The sequence below is a fragment of the Eptatretus burgeri genome, chromosome 2 (genome assembly GCF_056783735.1).
Source record: "Eptatretus burgeri isolate ZD-2024b chromosome 2, Ebu_testis_v1, whole genome shotgun sequence".
Lineage (NCBI taxonomy): Eukaryota > Metazoa > Chordata > Myxini > Myxiniformes > Myxinidae > Eptatretus > Eptatretus burgeri.
Window position 1 is genome coordinate 42,027,619 of NC_140962.1, and position 21,694 is coordinate 42,049,312.

The window sequence follows — 21,694 nt, forward strand, 5'->3', positions numbered from 1 at the left end:
CACATTGTTGACATTTGACATCTTCTCCATGCTACCTCCTTCGCACTTCCTGCCTGATTTTTGTTTTCTCTCAGCAAATACCTGATTTATTTTCTCACTACACACCCTCTCTGTTGCCTTGAATGTTATGGGATGTCAATTGTGAACTTCATTGTTTGATCTCTCTGTCTCTCTATCTCCCTCTTTCACTGATGGTCCACACTCATCACAGAGCGTCGGTGTCATCGAAGCAGCTTCTTGAGCAAGGGTTATATTTGGTGGTTTTCCGTCACCTTTTGAGCAGTCGTTTTGGTCGGAATTTGGAACTTCACCATGGTGCCGGCGATAGTTTGCCTTCTCTTCATGAAGGAGTGAACATCATCACTCATTTGTTTAATTTGCCATTGAGGATCCCAATTTTACCCCTGATTATGTTTTTTCTTCTTCCATCATTCACGTATTCAGCAAATTTTAAGGAAAATCTTTTTTTTTTTTTTGAAAGGACTTGAACTACCGACTTGCTTTTGTTGAGTGTACCGACAACGGTTACACTTAACAGGGCTCTCAATACAAGAATTGATCAACTTGTAGAAATATGTGTTAAAAGCCGGGATGGTATCGATATCTTCTAATACATCTGATCAGGTCATAAGATGTTGGAGTTATGATCACCGGGTGGCTCGTCGATCGATTCATGAGGAACAAGTTCTTTGGTGAACCTTGTCCTCACATCAGAGATATTGTCATGATGCTGTTTCTTCATCTGTGTCATGGAGGTATCGCTGTAAATGTCCACTTTATGGAGACATTGAGTGTTTGAAGTGAAATCTTATTTAGAAATTCAGCAATGATCATGATGTGATCACATCTCTTGAGTGTGTGCAATCATCACGATGAGAATTTATGACAATAAATAAAACCCCCATGCTCGTTCACCGGAGGGGACAACACGTTTGCGCTCCGTCTGTTCATCCCACCTGTGGTTTTTCAGCCTTTACTCCCCATACCCTTTAACATATTGACCTGAAACTTTGTGCATGGCTTTATTATGATAAGTTGCAGAACAAGTTCGAGTTTTACAGCGTTACTTCAATTTTTATTTTGCAGAGTTTTACCATTTTTAAGGCCCTGTCACACCTTGACGATTCAGCCAGTGTATGCCTGAAGTATGCAAAATTTGGCTAAAACGCTGGCACACGTCGAATACGTTATGGGTAAGTTTGTATACGTTAAGAGCACGCTGGCATACGTCGGACGCTGGCATGCGTCGTAGTCTGCTGGCAGACGTCTTTGTACGCTGGCATACGTCGTAGTACACCTAGGTGTTAGACAAATCTTCCAAGCTTGAAATTTTTCGACGTATGCCAGCGTATGACTCGCACATTCCGCATAACGCTGGCCATAAGTTGCAGGCACGTTACGCGATCGCTGATAAGTCGAAACACGTCGAGGTAATGTTTCGCATACCCGAAACTTATTTCTAACCTTTGAGTAACGTGTTTGAGGCACGTTCCGCGATCGTTGACACACGTCCGCACACGTTACTTGTAAATTACTCATAAGTCGAAACACGTCAAGGAAATGGTTTGCGTCAGTGTTCCAGACTCCCTGGTTTTTATTTTAATTTTTTATTTTCTTCGGATGATGGTGATGTTGACACTGCGATTTCTGGTGCGGTTATAATATAATATAAATAATAGGCTGCCACTCAACGATTTAAATCATAACCGCACTGGAAATCGAAGTGTCAACATCACCGTCATACCGAAGAAAAAAAAATAATAATTAAAACCAGGGAGTCTGGAACACTGACGCTAACCATTACCTCGACGCGTTTCGACTTATGAGTAACGTACAAGTAACGTGTGTCGACGTGTGTCAACGATCGCGTAGCGTGCCAACAACTTATGCCAGCATATGCAGAATGTGTGTCATACGTCGAGAAATTTTCAACATGCTGAAAATTTCTCGACGTACTCAGCGTTTGATGACGTATGCCAGAAAACTACGACGTATGCCAGCGTGCTTCAGTGTGCTCTTAACGTATACAAAACTTACCCATAAGGTATTCCGCGTGTGCCAGCTTGGTTCGGCAAATTTTTCATTCATCGGCATACGCTGGCTTAAACGTCAAGGTGTGACAGCGGCTTCACACTTCGGAGTCTAGTGCGGTTATGGTTTGAATCGTCGAGCCGCAGCCTATGAATAGCCTACGCCACGTGATCGTCGGTGATACGCTGCCGCGCGCTATGCATAAGTTAGACTATCGTCAGGCATAGGTTGTGAACGCCGACAACACGCTCAGCATTCGTTGGTATAAGTTATGTATATGAGATTAAAACGTTCTGTTTACGTTACGAATACATTATGCATCCATCCACCACATTATTATACGCCCAAAACTTTAAAAAAAAAACATCAATAGTTCACCGTACGCCAGCGTTTTCCATACATTTTGAGACCTTGCCATATGCTGGCTAAAACGTCAAGGTGTGACAGCCCCTTAAGATTTCGAAAATATCACATGTGAAGGAATTCTCACTCGTGTAATTTTGTTTTTGTTCTCATTCGACCTCCTCTCAGAATCCCTCCCTCCCAAGGTTGTTGTTGAAGAGAAAAGAGTCCATGAAGGAGTTGCTGGAATGGAAATGAATGATGAGAACATTAAATCAATACATATTTTCAGGAGTGATTGTGTACATGGCAATCCAGAATCAGAATCAGTGTCATTACCTGTCCAGGAAGAGGTAAAAACCTTGTACCTCATGATGGTGAATTAATGTTTGTTGTGTTGTGATGTGAAGTTGTGAAGCATTTTCGATTTTTCTGCTGAAGATTTCAAAGTGAATTGATCAAAAACAAGAGAACATTTTCATTTCTTCTTCGTGATCGTTTTGATGTTTTTTTGTTGTTGTGCATTTCTACAATGGAAGTTAAAAGAACAATCAGAGATTGCAGGCTCTCACCAAGATTTGTTTTGTGTGGTGTTTGTGTGTTGGTGTGTTTGTGTTTGTGTGGTTTATAGATGGTGTATTCATGCCCGACGTATGATTATGTTAATTCAGCGGCAAAACAGACCTTTTCTGCTTCATTGTGTGGATTCACGTTCCAATCACGTGTATTTTGGAGACGTACACACAATGTTAATCGGACATCCTTTAAAGACAGACTTGCATTCCCATCGTACGTACTTCAAGGACGTGCTCACATTGTAATTATCATACTTTATAGAGAAAAAGATTACATGTATGTAACAATGGCGATCACCAGGTGGTGTTTGTGGCCCAGAAGAGCACATTTTGTGCAGACAGACAGACAAACTAACAAATGGACCCAAATACAATACCCTCTCGAGGGTAATATGTGAATGCCGGAGCTGTGTGATTGTATCGTTTTTGCTGAGTACAGTGTTCGTTTTTTCAAGATAATTCATGTGATTGTTGTTTCCACAACAGGAGACACCCAAACCCTCACAGGAGATTCAGGTGACGCGCAGAGGAACTTGGCAACGCCTGCGCAGATTCTTTAAGAGACTCAAGCCTCGATGTTTAAGACGTCAAGGTGGGAGGATTGAATAATCAGGGGAATTTGATGAGTACCTTATTTGGACTCGAGTTTCTTTGGAGGAGTATGAAAAGGTTCTTCTTCATCACAAAATAAAACCATGATTTTCCACAATATGTCATCACACTTATTCACTTATTGTCTCCACACAGGCGAGCCAGATGAATAGCAGCCTCGACTCTTCCGACACTTTCAACATGACATCGAAATGGTTCGTTCAGTGTTTTTAATATTAATTGTTGTTGACAAGTTTCCTTTCCTGAATTACAAAACCAAGTCGAGTTTCTGTGTTAATACAGATTACAGATTCCTTCCCTCTCCCCCTTCCCTTTTTCCCCTCCCTTTTCCCCTTCCCTCTCCCCCTCCCTCTCCCCCTCCCTCTCCCCCTCCCTCTCCCCTCCCTCTCCCCTCCCTCTCCCCTCCCTCTCCCCTCCCTCTCCCCCTTTCTCTCCCACTTCCTCTACCCTTCCCTCTCCCCACTCCCTCTCCCCCTTCCCTCTCCCCCTTCCCTCTCCCCCTCCCTCTCTCCCACCCTTCCTCCCCCTTCCTCTCCCCTCCCTCTTCCCTCTCCCCACTCCCTCTCTCCCCCTTCCCTCTCCCCACTCCCTCTCCCCTCCCTCCTTCCTTCAATAAATAAATGGATTTCTCTGGCCAAAAAAGAAGTTGTTGTTTTTACAGTGGAAATCTTTAAACTTTTTTTCTTTTCCTCCCAAGCAACACTGTAACAGGGAGGCGAGTTTCAAATTATTCTTTCTTGAAGTTCTCTGTTTTAAAACTGATTTTATCAGTCACCGCCGAACATTTGCTTCTCTTTTTGTTGACACGTCACGCTTGTTTCACGTTTTTAATTTTGCATTTCCGTAATAGATGACACTGTGCCAGGTGTGTTTGAGTGCATTGTTTCCTGATAGGAACAGCAATAGTGATGTGAAGACAATTTGTGTGAATTTTTCTCACCGCAGCCCGGACCCTCAATTCCAGTAGAAGATTCCCGTGAAGTGGAAAGGGCTTTCTGAGAGCTTGGACAAGTTATTGAAGAAGCTCGAGTCTCTGTTTCAGACATCAAGGTGGGATGATTGAATAAGGAGGGGAGTGTGACAAGGACCTTGTTTTGAACTTTTCTGGACGTTTATCAAATGTTCCATATTCATCACAAAACACAACCTTGATTTACCACATTATGTATGGAATTGAGGTTCTATCCAGCCTTAAATATCAAACAATTGTTTATTTTGAATCATCTTTGCATTATAGATGGAAAATAACAAACTGCACAAAATATTAAAAACAAGGACCATCACAAACAATTAAAACTCCAAGTTGTTCTAAAAGGCCACAAAATGCAGAAAGAATGCTTGGAAATTAAACATGTCCTTCTCTCCCAAGAAGTGAACACTTAAACTGAAAAAGGGGCTCAAAGATGCAAATACAGTATCGACACTACAAGGCTAAAAGTGTGTGGACACCCCTTCAAATTAGTGGATTTGGCTATTTTAGCCACACCCATTGCTGACAGGTGTATAAAATCAAGCACACAGCCATGCAATCTCCATAGACAAACATTGGCAGTAGAATGGGCTGGACTGAAGAGCTCAGTGACTTTCAATGTGGCACTGTCACAGGATGTCAGGTCAGGTCAAGTCAGGTATGGGAGCATGCACCGGACCAGCGCGTCGCTGCGTCCACTTTCCGCCAGAACTCCAGGGGCCTCCGTCTGGCCATCCACCAGGCAGATGCCTGGCCCATCCCCATCTCCTTGAGATGCGGATCAACCTGCTGCAACAACGAGACACGAGGTCGGCCCATTGGCCTCCTCCACTCATGAGGCTCCCTTGCTGGCAGAATCTGGTGAGCAGGATCAGCGTCAGGAAAATGAGCCACATGTCCACACAGCCTCAGCTGACGCTCATGGACTATGCGGGTAACAAATCTCATTTTAGTCTCTCAGCAAGCACTTGTTGGACACAAAGTCTGACCAGCAATAGCCAAGAATTTCCCGAAGAGTCCTCGTACCAAAGGAATTAAGTCTCCACCTCAAATCCCTGGTCAGTTCAAGTCTCACATCTCACATCCATAGAGTTCAGGGTCGTTGAGGGAAGTTGTTTGATTTCAGGAAGGCAAACTTTGAGGGCATGAGTAGAGAATTGGGTGATGTAGATTTGCAGACTCGAACAACAGGACAATCAGCATCAGAGAAATGGGAAACCTTTCAGGACCAAATGTGTTGAGTGCAGAGTAAGTACATTCCAATGAGGTGTGAAACTAGAAACAGAAAGAGGCCAGGGTGGTTGAGCAGTGAGATGAGGAATGCTATTAATGAGAAGCCGAAGGCATTTATTAGGTTTTAAATAACAGGACTGGAGTTAGATTTATATCACTGTCAGAGGAAACAGAAGCAAGTTAAGAAAATAACTCAGCAAGCCAAAAGACAAAATGAGGAGATGGCTGAGAATATTAAACATAATAGCAAGGCTTTCTTAAAGTATGTCAGAGGAAAAGAACAGGATAGGACCAGCGAAGGTGTTGGAGACATTAATTAAGGACCAGATGAGGAACCATTTAAATAAATACAAACTAATTAAAGGTAGTTCCTGTCCAACAAATCTGTTGGAGTTCTTTGAAGCAGTGTCTGATTGGGTGGATAAGGGAAAGGGAGTGGATATGGTGTCTCTGGACATGAAGAAGACATTTGAAAAGGTACCACATCGGAGGTTCTTCGCCAAAGTGAGGTCTTGTGGAGTGACTGGTCAGGTAGCTAATTGGATTGTAAACTGGCTTAGTCATAGGAAGCAAAGAGTGGCTGTGAGTGGGAGGATGTCTTGCGAGAAAGTTGTGCGGCACTTCAAGGATCAGTATTCGGACCATTACTCTTCATTATTCACATCAACAATTTGGATAATGGTGTGAAGAGTAAGCTTTCCAAATTTGCAGATGACATAAAGGTAAGGAGGATAGCATAGCGGGTGGTGATCAGATTCAGGAAAGTATTGATACTTGTTTCGATTGGGCAGAAGATTGGCAGATGCAATTTATCCAATTTATCCAAACAATTTCTCGAGTGTTGAAAGTTCCCAAGAGTACAGTGAGCTCCATCATGAGGAAATGGAAAGAATATGGAACTACCCAGACTCTTCCTCAAGCTCGCCATCTGACAAAACTAAGCAATTGGGTGACGGTGATGAAGGACCGAATGACGATTCTGACATAGCAACGGAGTTCCTTGGCTAAGATGGGAGAACCTGCCAGAAGGACAACAGTCTCTGCAGCACTTCACGAATCTCGGCTTCATGTGAGAGTGGCCAGACTGAAGCCACTCTTGAGAAGAGGGCACATGACAGCATTCCTGGAGTTTGCATAAAGGCACGTGAAAGTCTCTGAAAGAATAAGGCAAAATATTCTGTGGTCTGTTGAAACGATTGTTGAACTTTTTGGCCTGAATGCAAAGTGCTACATCTGATGAAAACCGGACACAGCTCATTCATCATTTACCACCATCCCCACCGTGAAGGAGGAAACAATTAATGGAGGCAAATACAGTCAAATGTCTTTGCTGATGACTCCACCCTCTGCCGTGCCATCTGTCATCCCTCAGATCAGCAAGCAGCAGCTTCTTCACTCTCTGTAGATCTGGATAACATCACAAGCTGGTCTGACACTTGAAACGTGTCTTTTGATCCTGACAAATCTCACACTCCCGATGTCTCGCCAATGGGACTGTCTGGAACCACACCCCCCCCCCCATCCAACACTGACGCTCCCCATCCAACTTGACAGAAGCTTGAGCAAATCTGCATGGAACAATGGGAGAAAATCCCCAAATCCAGATGTGCAAAGCTGACACAGACATACCCAAGAAGACTTGAAGCTGTATTCACTGCGAAATGTGCTTCGACAAAGTATTGATTCAGGTGTTGAATACTTATTGACGCAAGACATTTCAAATTTTCATTTTTCATTAATTTCGAAAAAATTCTGAAAACAAGTATTCACTTTGTCATGATGTGATATTTTTGTGTTGATTGCGGACAAAAAAAAAATTAGATTTTATCCATTTTAACTTCAGGCTGGAAACAACGAAATGTACCAAAAGTCAAGGGGTGTGAATACAGGTCAATCTACCTTGCACATGCTGTCGGTACTGGAAATACATTCTGTCGGTACTGGAAATACATTCTGTCGGCACTGTAAATGACAATTTGATAAAATTGGTCAAATTCAATCGATGTTCAAGAAACGGAATCTAATTGACTTGAGCTCCATCAGATTGAGTGTGGCTCCTCTTTCTCTTGATGTTTGGTGACACCTCCTCTGCAATGCACAGGGGGCACGTCGGCTCGAAAACGGAAGGGTCTCACTGGACATCAAATAGCATGTATTTAAAGCTCTTATGACAATGTAAGTGGTTCAGGAACCAGAATTTCAATGCCTCTACTGAGCAGCTGGAGGCATTATGTTTTCAGGTTGTTCATCTGGCTGTCTGTCCGTCCTTCCATCCATCTGTTTGGGGTCAAAAGGTCAAATGTCAGAGGTCATGTGAGGTAAAAATTATGCTGCCATGCTAATTTGTGAACCATTGATTGGATTTTGACCAAACTTAGTGTAAGTTTTCAGTTTGATGCAAAGTTGAACTGATTAGATGGGGACATCAAGAGGTCGAAGGTCAAAGGTGGTAGGTTTTCATTACTGTGATAAGTTTAGAACAGCTGATGGGATACAAGTCAAACTTGCTCCAAGTATGTATGATGATGGATTCATAAAAACTGAAAAGATTGTTGCGTCAAGAGGTCAAAGGTCATGTCAGGTAAAAATGTGATCGTGAAGAACATCTGAAGGGATTCAAAATCAAACGTTGTACAAGCATAGATAATAATGTAATGATGTGGTCTGAGGCATATCTGTCGACGTCGTGACATCAGAATGCTGTTCGAGTTGACTTTCGTTTTGGTCCGGAAATTGACTCTATTCCTCACTGCCCTAACTCCCCCACACCCTCGGCAATACCTCTTGCTCCAGCTTCCCCTCCGCTCCCACCTGATGGATCTGACAGCATCAGCTCACGTTTCCTAAAAACCTCCTCTGCTGCTCTTGCACTGCCTTTCTCAGCCCTTTTCACCCTGTCACTTACCCTCGGTCAACTTGTTTCTCCTTGCAAATCAGCCACATCATATCATTGCATCAAAAACGGATCCCCTTGACTGTAGACCAATAAGCTTGCTTCCAGTCATCAGCAAGGTTATGGAATCAATCATCGCAGTTGACATAAAATCATTCGTTTTCTCCAACAGCCTCATCTCAGATCATCAATTTGAAGTCAGACCAGGTCAATCTCCCTTGCACATGCTGCTTCAACCCATCCAAGGAACTGTGTCCAAAACATCAACAATTTTCAAAAGTTCATTCCATTGTTTGAATGTTTCTCTTGGTTTTTCTTCTTGTGGAAGAATGAACTTCATTCTTGGAATTATCTCCAAGATTCTGAATTAAAGATTCCAATTGAGATTGACCGAGTTGAGTGAATTTTTTTCTCTGGTCTCCCTTTCAAAGTTGAATTAAAATGCTCATTCACAACTGCCTTTCCTTCATTAAAGGTGCTGTTTCATGTAATGCCATCATCTTAAAGAAAATTCATCAATGTTTTGTTGTGTCACTGTTTTCCCTCATCAGTCCATAACTTCTTTGGTTTTCTTCGACTTTTCCGAAATATACCACTGAAGGCGAACATCAGAGTCTTACCTCTTTTGTTTTTCAAAGGAACAACCCCTGCATATATCTACTCCTTAAATCTGATACAGTTAAATCATATTTGTATCCTTTATCATTATTGAGTTAAATTCAGTGAGCAGACCATGTGTAATCAATCCCTTTGGAATAAACTTTCCTTCTTCTAACTTTGTTCCCGGACCACAGAAAGAATATCCTGGAAGGATTAGTTCCCCCAAAATTCCAGTTTTTGTAAATTTTCTCCCTGGCAAAAACTTTTGTGTATCTCCTCCACATTTACGAATGAATTTACCCTTTAATGTCACACATCAAACACATCCTCTTTTGTTTAACCCTTTCATTTTTACTTTTTACATGAGATATTTTTGGTTTCAGTTTTCTTTGAACACTTGAGAACATAAATTACCGTCATTGTATTTATTTCTGAGAAAACTTCTTTGGCTTCCAACATATGCATTTGCATCTTAATTTAAAAAAAATAAAGTGTCTTTAGAAATTCCTTCATTTTCTCCATTTATTTTGGAAAAAAAATTGCAAAGCTTCAACCAAAGTCCAAAACACCAACATCATCAACATTATATTTTCCTTCTTCCTCTTCGGTTTCACGTTTAAATCTCCTCCACAACATTGAAGGCATTATTCTTGACATTAATATTTTCAATACACTTGTGAATTCTTCCTTTCACTGTGCATTGAGTGTTTATTTTGTGTAATACTTCCATTCTTTTTCTCACCTCACTGGTTTCCATATTTTTATATTTGTTCGTACTCTCTTTCCTTTCTTTTCTCTCTCTCCACCCGAAACTTCCTCAACTTGCTTAAATTCCTCATATCTCTATCTCTATCTCTATCTCTATCTCTATCTCTATTTCTCTTTTCTTCCTCTCTCTCTCTTTCTCCTTTTCTCTTTTCTTCCCTTCTCCTTCTCTTCTTCAACTCTTTCCTCCACCTCTTCTTCAGCTTCAACTCCTTCCTCATCCTCAGCATCAAATATTACCCTTGAACCATTTCCATGGAATATGAAGTATATATTCTTGATATTCCTTTAACCATTTGTTTTTTTTTCATCACTGAAAACCAATAATCCACCCATTGGAATGGATTCGGGATAATCCATTCATAGTCTGTGCAAAGCGTTGGTGGTGCTGAAGTGGTGTCCTTGACTATTGGACACAATCCTGGACAGGTCGCCACTCCGACACAGGATACCAACAAGCCGGCACTCATTTTGCCAACCTCAGAAGGATGACAGGCAGTCAACCCCACCGGGTATGAATTCAACAGCTGAGTGGGATTTGAACTCAGGACGCTCAGATCCCAAGCCCACCACTCGAGCCATTAAGCCAACACCAGGCATCCTTAGTTTATCAACATCGGTATAAAGCCAATATTTTTTTGAAAACCCTCTCCTCTTTTGTTGTAGAATATTGTTGCGGCTCTCGGATCCTCATGCATACAAACATGCAGTTGTCCCGAAGTTAGTTATGCCATTCAGTATATGTGTAGATTGAACCCCTCCTTGTGTGTAGTGGGAAAGCAAAGGGGGTGCGTTGCAATGTTTTTTTTCGTAAGATTAAAAAAATCATTATATCCCCTCCATTACAATCCACGGTACCATAGTGCTTGCAGCCCTCGGTTCGCTGGCCACAGCGCACCATTGTCCATCTGTCTCCGGAGGCTCGTTTTTTCCGAGGCAGAATCTACACGTCCGCATTTCCTTTTCGGCTTTCCCAAACGTTCCAATTCAATCTTAGCTGTACCACCGTCCACCTTCCTGAAATACGTGTGGATGGGCAGGCTTTCCCAGCCTAGCCGAAATCCCGCCCAGAAAGGGCGGACCCCATGAAGGCACTGTCCAATCAGGGAAGATGGTGACGTCAGCTTTGCCAAGGCCCTTCCTCGCCCAGGGCGATCTATAAGTTACGACACCATCCTTATAGTACAGTGAGAAAGTCCTTGGGTTCGTTGGCTGGTTGCAAAGAATGGAAGGTCATAAGTTGAGTGGTTGAGTTCTTTGGAATTCTGGAGTTCTGTGGTGGAATCTTGAGTTCAGAGGTTGAGTTGGTCCCTTGGTTGAAGAAGAAAGGTCGTGATCACGGAGTGCCTGCCCACGTCTCGCCTCGGGGCCCATCTGTTGTGCTGGTCCGAGTACACCCGACCTTGACCGGGGTCACTCGGGTCCTGTCTGCTGCCCCGTTCTACCTTGGACTCCGCGCTCTCCACCCGGGCTCCATCGCAGACACGGTCTGCACACGTGCGGCTTTGGGCCAAATTGCACGACCTTTGTCGGGTGCCGCACCACGGAGCACCCCTTCCCTCGGAACGTTCAGGTTCCAAAAGAACTGCGACCTCAGCTCCCTCCCTCCCTGACTGCAAAAGTCCTTTGCCTTTCAACTGGGTTTATTTTGTCCGAGTGTGTGCCTGAATGTGTGGCGCCTGTCCATTAAGTAAACATACCCATCAGAGATTGGGAATCCCCCGCCATTGAAAAAGCTCATACATATTTCAGATTATGAGGGAGGTGAATTGGAAACAAGACAACATTTGGTCATCATGTCTTTCGAGTTATACAGCAAAAGTTTAAAAAAAATTAGAGCCAAAATCACAATACTGTCATTTTTTACAACATGGCTGCCTGGCGGCCATATTGGATGTCCGAGCGGGCCGAAACCATGTTGGAAAAAGTTCCCCAGGGGTGAGGAACACAGTAACCAAAAGGAATTGAAATCAGATCAGTAGTTTTCCATTTATTACAAAAAACATTTTTTTCAAGATGGCCGCCCCGGTCGGCCATCTTGGATCTGGCCGCGCCCAAAATCAATCGCGTTCTTCCTTTTCAAGTGGTATATGTGTGAACCAAATTTAAAATGGATATGGCAAACAGTTTATGAGTTATGGCACTCACAGCTATAAATGTTGACGCCCAGCCAGCCGGACGGACGGACGGACGGACGACCCGGGTGACAACAATATCCCCCTTCCGCCACGCAGCGGGGGATAAATATCCTTCTTCCGCCACGCAGCGGGGGATAAAAACTGTAAAAGTTATTTGATCATTGTAAATCTTCCCTCGATTATTCTCGCGACAAGTCTGCTTTGTGACCTCTTTTGTAAGTTGCTGTAAAATTGTCACACTGCATCTCTCTTCTGTCACCTGCATAACACACCAATGAACCTGTTCCTGAACCACATGATTTTCCTCGCCTAATTTTAAATAAATTATTGCAGAAATGTTCCCAGTTGGTTTTTGTCATTTCCTTCATTGGTCCAGCATGGTTCGGATCTGAGTTTAGCCGGGTCTTTATCCCTGATAATCTTTTGATTCCAGCCGGTATGTCCTTGGCAGTTCTGTTCCGCTGCATCCGATCTGGAGTTGGTAGTTGGTACTCTACCGTAATTGGTAGAGTGATCCGGTTCGGGCAAGGCGAACCGAGGGCGTGGTTCCCCGGTCGTCGAAACCGTGTGGTAAATTAGGTAAACTGATTACACCTGGCAGGAAGACCCTACGCGACGCGGTTGAGGTATTAGTGTCCACGGTCGGTTACGCGACCCGCCGCATCACGGAATTATCCATGAGCGACGGCCTACAATTCCAGGAGTCTGGTGGGAGATGACTAAACTTCCCCCACCTCGTGGTCGTTCTCGCCACTGGACCCCGGCCCGCAACAATATTGGTTCACGAGTCAGTAAGTGAACACTATATTCGTTATTGGTGTGTGTCTGTCTGTGTCTGTCTTTCTGTCTGTCTGTCTGTCCCGAGCATTGCTCCATGGGTTTTGATCCAATCCTGATAAAATTTTGGTGGGAGGTTTATATCATGATGTAGTTGTGTTTTCCTGAGAATGGGCGTGGTGCGCCCATTTTCGGCGTAGCTACGCCCAAAAAAACGTGTTTTTCGGGGGTAGCCGATTTCAATTTACATCTTCTCTGAGGGGGTTTGTCGAATCTGGCAGGGATTTCGGTATTTAGTTAGCCCAATGGCACCTGCATAGCCCCACGGAGCTTGATTTTTCATTTTCGTCCCAAGGTCAAGGTCACAAGGTCACAAACTTAGAAAATGGCAAAAAAATCAAAAAATTGGGCATCGAGCTCCTCGGGGTTTCAACTGTTTCGAATGAAAGTTGGTGTGCAAGTCGTGCTCTTCGAGTACTACAACTTTCATCATTTACTTTTTTTCCCAATTCCCGCCAGTTTGCCGGTGGCGTCCCCTCGAAGGTAAAAAAAAATAAAAAAGGTGAACTACGTTTCGGATTTCGCAATTCTTGGTCGATTTCGATGAAACTCGAGTGGTAGGTTCATGTCATAATCTATACCACCTACAATAACAGCCGTTGTTATGGATACCACCATTGCCAAGCAATGGCCGAAAAACTAGTCTTGAAAAAAGGCAGACTGCATTTAGGATTTCGCAATTCTTGTTTGATTATGATGAAACTCGAGTGGTAGGTTCGCACCATGACCTCTACCACACACCATGACAACCATTGTCGAGCAATGGCCGAAAAAAGTGCTATAGGTAAAAATTTAAAAGTTGTCTGAATCGAACTGTATTTTTGGTATTGTTCAGCTAACTGACTACTGACATAATATATTATGCACTCATTTGTATCTTATTTCAATGTTGGCGTCTTTCGACCTTTGAATTTGAAATCTCGATTGTACCTGTGTCCCTCGGAGTTATTTGTTCTCTTTATCGTTGCAGATTTATTTGTTCTCTTTATCGTTGCAGATTTACCAGATTTTATCGCTCAACATGGAACGTGTATATCGTAGAAGTCTTTGACTGGTCTACACACTCGGGTAACATGTTATGTTGACGCCTCCACTTCAATGGCTTAAGCATAAAACTGATATCATTCTGATCATTTCATGAATTGATAAATCATTTTTCAGGTCGCGCTGTCCTCTATTGACATGACCGTGTCCTCGACTATGGATTGATGGTATGAGGAATACAATGTGATGTCAGAGAAAGACAATTATGATTCATATTTGAAAGAAAATGGAATTGAGTCTGGTGTTGGCGCATTGGTTAGGGCAGTGGCTTGGGATCCAAAAGGTCCTGAGTTCAAGCCCCGTTGGGCCACTGAATTAATACACCAGGGGGTTGACTCAGCCTGTCATCCTTCCGAGGTCGGCGAAATGAGTACCAGTATACTGGGCCGGTGTATACCCCTGTTAAAATAGGTGTACCATATCCCTGTGTCGTAAGAGGCGACCAGAGTTGCGTCAGGAAGGGCATCCGGTGTAAAACATGTGCCAAATCACGATGCGGATCATACGGATGATCCGCTGTGGCAACCCCTAACGGGAGCAGCCGAAAGAATAAGAAGAAGATTTGAAAGAAAATGGAATTGTACTAATAATGTATAACATTCTAATTCTATTCTAATTCTAATGCATGACTTCTTTTGAGTTGAATGACGTCTTGGTTAACGACTGAACATATTCTGTTGTTGTTAATTATTTGTGCTTAGCGTTAGAAATTGCAACTGTAAAGAAAGTGTGAAATTCTCCAGGTTGATAATCACTGCGATTCAAACTGAAACCTGTCGATTTCTGCCAGAAATGATCTGGATACTAAGACAACTTTCAACTGACTTTCTGCCAAACAACACATTACTGGTTAACAGTTGCGGTGGCGACACTTGCAAAAGTACCAGACATTGTTGAACATAAATGAGTGCTGATTGTGTCTTATCTTGCAGTTATGTCAATATAACTTATTACTTGCTCCCCGACTCCCCTTATCCGTGACTCGCCAAAACCTACCACCACTTGCTATTTAATCGTGAAATTATTAATAACACTTCCTCATTTCTTCTACTTTCAGATATACAAAAATGAGCTGAAGATACAACATACAAACGTGTATAAATAAACTCTACTCATCATTTAGAACTACATAACCACCATCTATTGTCTGTTGTAACTTCGATCGTATTGTTGCTATGATCGTATTTATATCCACATCGTATTTCACTCTTTTTCTCAGGATGAAATGTGCCTATCTTATCTGATGATGAACTGTGTTGATTACCCAACAATCAAACTCTATAATCAATAAGTCATCGTCAGACGAACTTTCATTATTATTACCTTCTTCAATTCGTAAGTCGTCACAATAACGCAGATGAACTTTCATTACTTGTGATTTATACAAATTTGCTTGTGCTTCAAAGTGAATTTAGCAAGGATATTATTAAAACTGTCCACTTAACGTGTAAACACATCAAGTTCGTTCTGTCAGAAAATGGATGCAGGTACTTTTACTGCGACAAACATCACTTCAGATCATATCGACATACAACGGTCCTGATTTGGGAAGACGACTGAACGAATATTCAATCATCGGTGGTGGTTCCTGGTTGTGAAACCTCAGTTATTTTACACAACACATTAACAAATAAATCAGTCGAGGGCTGGTGACTGCCTCAGATCAGTAACACTACTAAGTCACTCAATATACCAGTTATCAAGTTACCAGATTTAGAGTTGAATTGAATTTGATTGATAAACTTCTACCAAATTGAATTTCAACAGAGGAGCACTTCACGTTCATTCGTTGTTGTCGTTGGAAGATGAAAACGGTAACAAAGATCCATGATTCGATGGTTCTGAGGAGTCAAATAAAAAGGTTGTTAATTCATTGATGTGCTTATGAGCGGTCAATTACCAGATTCATCCGAAACTCTCCACGAAAAGGTAAAATTCTATCAGACACATGACCATACATTCACATGCAAAAAGGCAACAAGAAAACATCCATTATGAAAAGCCCAACGAAGGACATGGTAAATATGACCATGAACGATCTGGTCCTAAACTAGTTGTCGAAGCTTGTCGATTCAAATTTCCCAAATTCCCCATGAGGAAAACTATGATTGTGCGAACGCCAGAAGCAAGTGGAAATCAGTTGAACAAAATGAAATCCGATTGTCAGAAAATAAGAAAATATCTAATACGACAATGCCACGTTGAAAAGCGAGGTCAAGAAACCGCTGAACGAAACACTTCGTTCGAACTTACATTTGACCAATTCCTAGAAGCAGTTGGTCTCAGTGAAGAAGACTATTACCGTGCTATTGGTACGTCTGTTGGGACTAAAGGCGGTGGATCTGAAGTATTTTTCAAACGAGAGTGTAAAGATATATTTACCAACAATTATAACTCACACATTCTTGGTATCCATCACGCTAATATGGACATGTCTTTTATCCTAGATGAGTATGCATGTGTGGCTTATATACTTGGCTATCATACAAAGGGTGAAAGTGGTCTCAGCAGATTCTTGAAACAAATTGACGAAGAGGCGAAAAAGTATGGCATGGCCCCTCATGAAAAATTGAAGGCACAAGGAAGAGCTCGAGACAACGGTGGAGAATTCTCGAGACCAGAAGGTTTATATAGAATGTTCGGTCATCCGATGTGTTTTAGTACACGCACAAACAAATTCATCAATGTGAATGAACCTAAAAACTGGAATGGTCTCCTAAGACCGAACATTGCTGACATGGAAGATGAAGATATCCCGTTCTTCAATAGTATTTACGATTACTATGTAAACCGTCCGGACTGTTTGAACAAACTGACATTCGCAGAATTCGCTCGGGATTATGACCACGTCCACGGATCAAAATCAGATAAAGTCGTAGAAGAATTGGAAACTATACCAGATGACAGGCAATCCGGTCATATCAGCCCAACCATGTGGTTGAAGGACAAAAACGAGGACGGATACGAAAACGACGTAGGCAGTGTGTCGTTCGATATCGTATTGATCGATTTAGAGAGACTGAAAGGATGAGAGGTTTACGATTATTGTTTACCCCATTTCGCAACGAGACCCTGGAAATTCACGCTCACCCAAACAAATCCATCGAAGAACTTTTCAAGGACAAAGAAGTCCATATTGACAATATTCGCAGCAAGTTCGAGAAAAATAGAGATGTCCTTGAACGTATTCAGAAACATATGGATGATTTTGAAAACAATGATAATTGCGATGGTGAAAATGACGACAAATCAGATTTAGATTTGCCATCTTCAAAAGATGAGACTACATCAAAAGATGATCTACATCATTTCTTACAACTATCCAAAAAGAAAATCTCTGGCAACGAAGAAATAAATGTCCCAGAGAGACAACTGGTGTGTGCGATGATTCGTAAATTAAATCCAGATCGGAGACTTATTACAGACGATGTAATCGAACGCTTCGAATCAGGTGAACAATTTCATCTTTACAGAGCTGGGAGAGCTGGTACAGGAAAAAGCTTTCTATTGAATACACTGATCGAAGTCGCGAAATTTCTTCTTTTGAAATCTCGTGATAATCTTGACAAACCTTCAGTTCTCGTTTTGGCTTCCACGGCCACAACTGCTCATATCATTGATGGTCAGACTATAGAGGCCTGTTTGGAATAAATACCTGGCCAAAATACTGAGAATATTCGACAATATTCCTCGTTCGCAACATTGTCGTATAAATACGATCAAGTAAAGTGTATTCATTGATGAAATATCGATGGTCGGTGCGAAGAAGTTCCATGATATCCATACAAAATGCCAACGACTATTCAAAAAGGACAAACCATTTGTTGGCTTACCGGTGATATGTTGTGGAGATTTTCTTCAACTTCCTCCAGTCGTAGATTCTGCCATCTATGAGAGATATGTCCAGAAGGGAAAGGCGAGTTTCACCACCCCACACAATTGGAAGATATATTTCAAACAGTACGAGTTGACAGAGAAGATGCGTTCTTTAGAAGATCCTGATTTCTCAACTGTGTGTGATGAAATTGGTACAAATACGATGTCAGACTTGGATATTGACCATTTGAAAGAATGGCTTATACCATGTCCAAACGAATATAACAACGAAGCCAACAACACCGGCGATTTAGCAATAATTGTTCACAGCAATGAAAAACGTGAAAAAATAAATTATGAGAAACTAAAATTGATCAAAGGTCCATCTGAAGTATTCATTTGACGCACCCTGAAAAAGATGTCTGTAAGATTCCTTCTAAGAAATTACACGGTAATTATACGAAGACTGGCAATTTGCCCTATCAACTTGAAGTGAAGGTTGATTGTCCTGTAATGCTTCCTGTGAATGTGAATAGACCAGAGGGGCTCACCAACGGTGCACGAGGATATGTAGTCGAGTGGGGTTCCTATTGTTCAATATACTCGCCTTAGCAGGAGAAGGTAGAAATAATATGGGTCAACTTTGCGGACAATGTCGGAGCTTACGTAACAGCTCGGGGATGTAAAAAACATGGTTACAAAGGCGTAAAAGGTGCTATGCGATTGTGAGAAGGAATGGTATGTTCACGGTCGATAAGAGTAATAACGGTAATGTGACGCGTCGACAGTTTCCTCTTATACTTGCATCCGCTATCACTCGTCACAAAAGCCAAGGGATGACCCAAAATGAAGTGATCATTGATTTCACCGATGCGAAGGGTAAACCTCGCAATGTACAACCAGGTTGGTTCTACGTCGCTGTAACGCGTGTCAAGAGACTGACTAACCTTTATCTGAAAGCATTCGATACATCCCTGATCACGCTGTCCAAACCTGTTGAGAAGGAGCTGCTCCGCTTATCGAAACCCACCAACTTGCACAAATTATGTAAGAAATTTCTTCCCGACCAAGTTTTCGCGTATGATGATGACTCCGAAGAACGTGAAGACATAAAGATCATGTGCTTAAATATCAATGGGTTACTTCACGCTTAACATATAGCTGATATGAAATGTGACAATAATTTGATGACCGCTGATGTGATTTGTATCGCCGAAACATATATGAAAACATATATGTTTATGAAAACATAAACATGTGTATGTATATATATATATATATATATATATATATGTATATGTATATGCATATATATGTATATATATATGTATATATATATATATGTATATATATATATATATGTATATATATATATATATATATATATATATGTATATGCATATATATATATGTATATATATATGTATATATATATGTATATATATATGTATATATATATGTATATATATATGTATATGTATATATATATGTATATATATATATTGTTGCGGATTCGCGCCCGCCGGCGTGCTGACGGCCACGTAACTCGAATCGCGGCACGTCGCCCACCGGACAGACAATCCAGTCGTGACCCTCTCGGACTAACGCCGGGAACCAGTCACGGGTGGACCTTTCGGTCTCACCGCGATCGAGCCAATCGGCCCCCGTGTGGGATAGGGTTGCTCGCCAAATTCGACCTACCTAAGTACCCACACGGAGGGTAGACCGGGCGATCGCACCTCGCCGCAGGTCGACTTCGGACACGGGCCACTTAAGCGACCCGTTCCGTACTATCGGGATAACCGAGCGGTGTTATTCGTCGACCTCGACGGTTCGATTAATTATCGGGCGTATTCAGCCCACTACCAACCCTTTACGTGAAGCAAGATGAGGATTCAATGAAAGAAATGACGAAGCGAAGCGGGAAACAGTTCAACACAAAGCACATTTATTCGCGATGAACGGAAAGCACACATATTCAATTCCACCAAAAGCACATAGAAAAGGAAAAGAAACACAATGCAATTTTACACAAAAGCAAATGCGACAATGCAGATCTAATTCCACCAAAAGCACATAGAAAAGGAAAAGAAACACAATGCAATTTTACACAAAAAGCAAATGCGACAATGCAGATCTAATACCGATTACGCGAGCACACGGCAACACTTATACAATTTTACTTCACAGACGGCGCCGACAACACATACCCAAAACCAAGAAAAAGAACACCCTCAAGGATGAGGCGGGCCTGAGGCCGAGACCGGGTCGGGCCTACCCGTCTGGTGATGAGACGCGGAGCGGCGATGGTGCCTCAACTCCGCGGGCCTCGCGGACAGTGTCTGGTAGGGGGTGGGAAAGGGGCCCCCTTGGTCGCACTATCTCAGCGCGGGGGGGAAACAGGAGGGGGTTGCTGATGCTCGGGGTAAGGAGGATTTTTACTCTGCCTCGAGTCCTGCGACGAGCATCTCCACCTCGGCCAGGTCGCGCCGTCGGCCTCCCTGGTGTGCAGCTCCCGGCACGACGCGAGCACCCCCTCGTCTGCCTTCGCCGCCTCTCCACAGCTCCGTCCTCTTCGCTCCGACTCCAACGCACACGACAACGACGACGACCAACAACCAATTCTTCCTCTTCCCAACTCCACCGACTGCGAAGTCTTAACTCAACTCTACTGACGAACGCGGTCGCTTATATCAGCCCCGTGGCTTCGCCTTTGACCCCCTGCCTTCGACCTTTCACCTCGCTCCCCATTGGCCCGAGAAAAAGTGGGCGTGAATGCATTTTGATCCATAAATTTGCATATAGCGACCGCCCTCCAACGTCTGGAGGCGGGGCCAAATCGCCCCTCGCTCACCGATTGGACGGAACAAAAGTGGGCGTGTGTCGTTTTTGATCCGTTTTTGGAGCGGAAAATCCGTGGTTTTGTACACGCTGTTCGGCGCGCGCCCTGCACGAGTCCACACCGGTACCCACAAGCGGCGCAAGAACGGTGGCGATGCGACGGTTGCGAGGTGTGACGTGAAGCGGCGCCGCGGTGGGTGGTTGATGTTGTGGTTGGTGGTGGTAACAATGGCGGTTGGTCCAAAATAAAGATAGTAAAAGAAAAACGGCTATCCTGAAGAGTCGCAGCACGCATGAATGACATGTATTCCCACTAGACAACGGGTTTGGGCCTAACTACACATATACTTACCGAGATATCTCACCGAATGGACCTGAATGGTGGTTTGCGAATTTGGTAACCACAACAATATATATATATATATATATGAAAAACGAAGACCGATCTACATCTTTCACCTGCAAATGGAAGGAATAACCAATTTGCTCTCAACGAAGCAATTAAACCCAGGTGGCTAGGATTATATAAATAAATCGACTCCTCCCATGCTCTTCTTGCTGAAGAAGTTGCATAAAGCAACCATTAAAGGATACCCAAGGTAAGCCGTTTGCTGTTTCAAACCCTTCCTAGTTTTCAAATTTGGAGGAACTCTGGCCTGATTTGAGAGAAGTGTTCCTGTAGGTACAAAAGTGTGGGCTTGCTGAAAAGAGTGCTGTGGCTGGAGTTGCAGGCAAGGAGACTGTGCATGTACCGACAGAGAATATAGTGTTTGTTATGGCAAGAGGACTGGGAAATATGATAGGGGACAATAACAGGAGTTTAATGGAGCCAGGGAGCACACCACTGGCAGAAGGGCTGTTAGTGATTCCGATGCTCATAGGGACTCACCAATATTTGTTCCCAGTGCAGGTTGCCAAACGTTTTTGCAGAAGGATGTTTGGCTTCATCCAGGAAGACAGTTTGGTGTGCTGTCTCGGGCTACACGACACCTGTGTG

The 21,694-nt window shown here is 42.9% G+C and overlaps 1 long non-coding RNA gene across 5 annotated transcripts; it reads left to right on the forward strand.

The window, feature by feature from the left end:
• Positions 1-2,188: 2,188 nt before the first annotated feature.
• LOC147031899 (uncharacterized) lies at positions 2,189-15,894 on the forward strand. 5 transcript variants are annotated; one of them, XR_015054937.1, is made up of 6 exons: positions 2,189-2,726; positions 3,435-3,540; positions 3,696-3,754; positions 4,506-4,610; positions 13,994-14,064; positions 15,515-15,894. It is a non-coding gene; the product is annotated as an uncharacterized LOC147031899 (long non-coding RNA). The 5 variants fall into 5 exon arrangements; XR_015054938.1 differs by lacking the exon at positions 15,515-15,894 and adding an exon at positions 14,784-15,005; XR_015054935.1 differs by lacking the exon at positions 15,515-15,894 and adding an exon at positions 15,098-15,496 and having other exon boundaries at positions 2,190-2,726.
• The last annotated feature ends 5,800 nt before the right edge of the window (positions 15,895-21,694 follow it).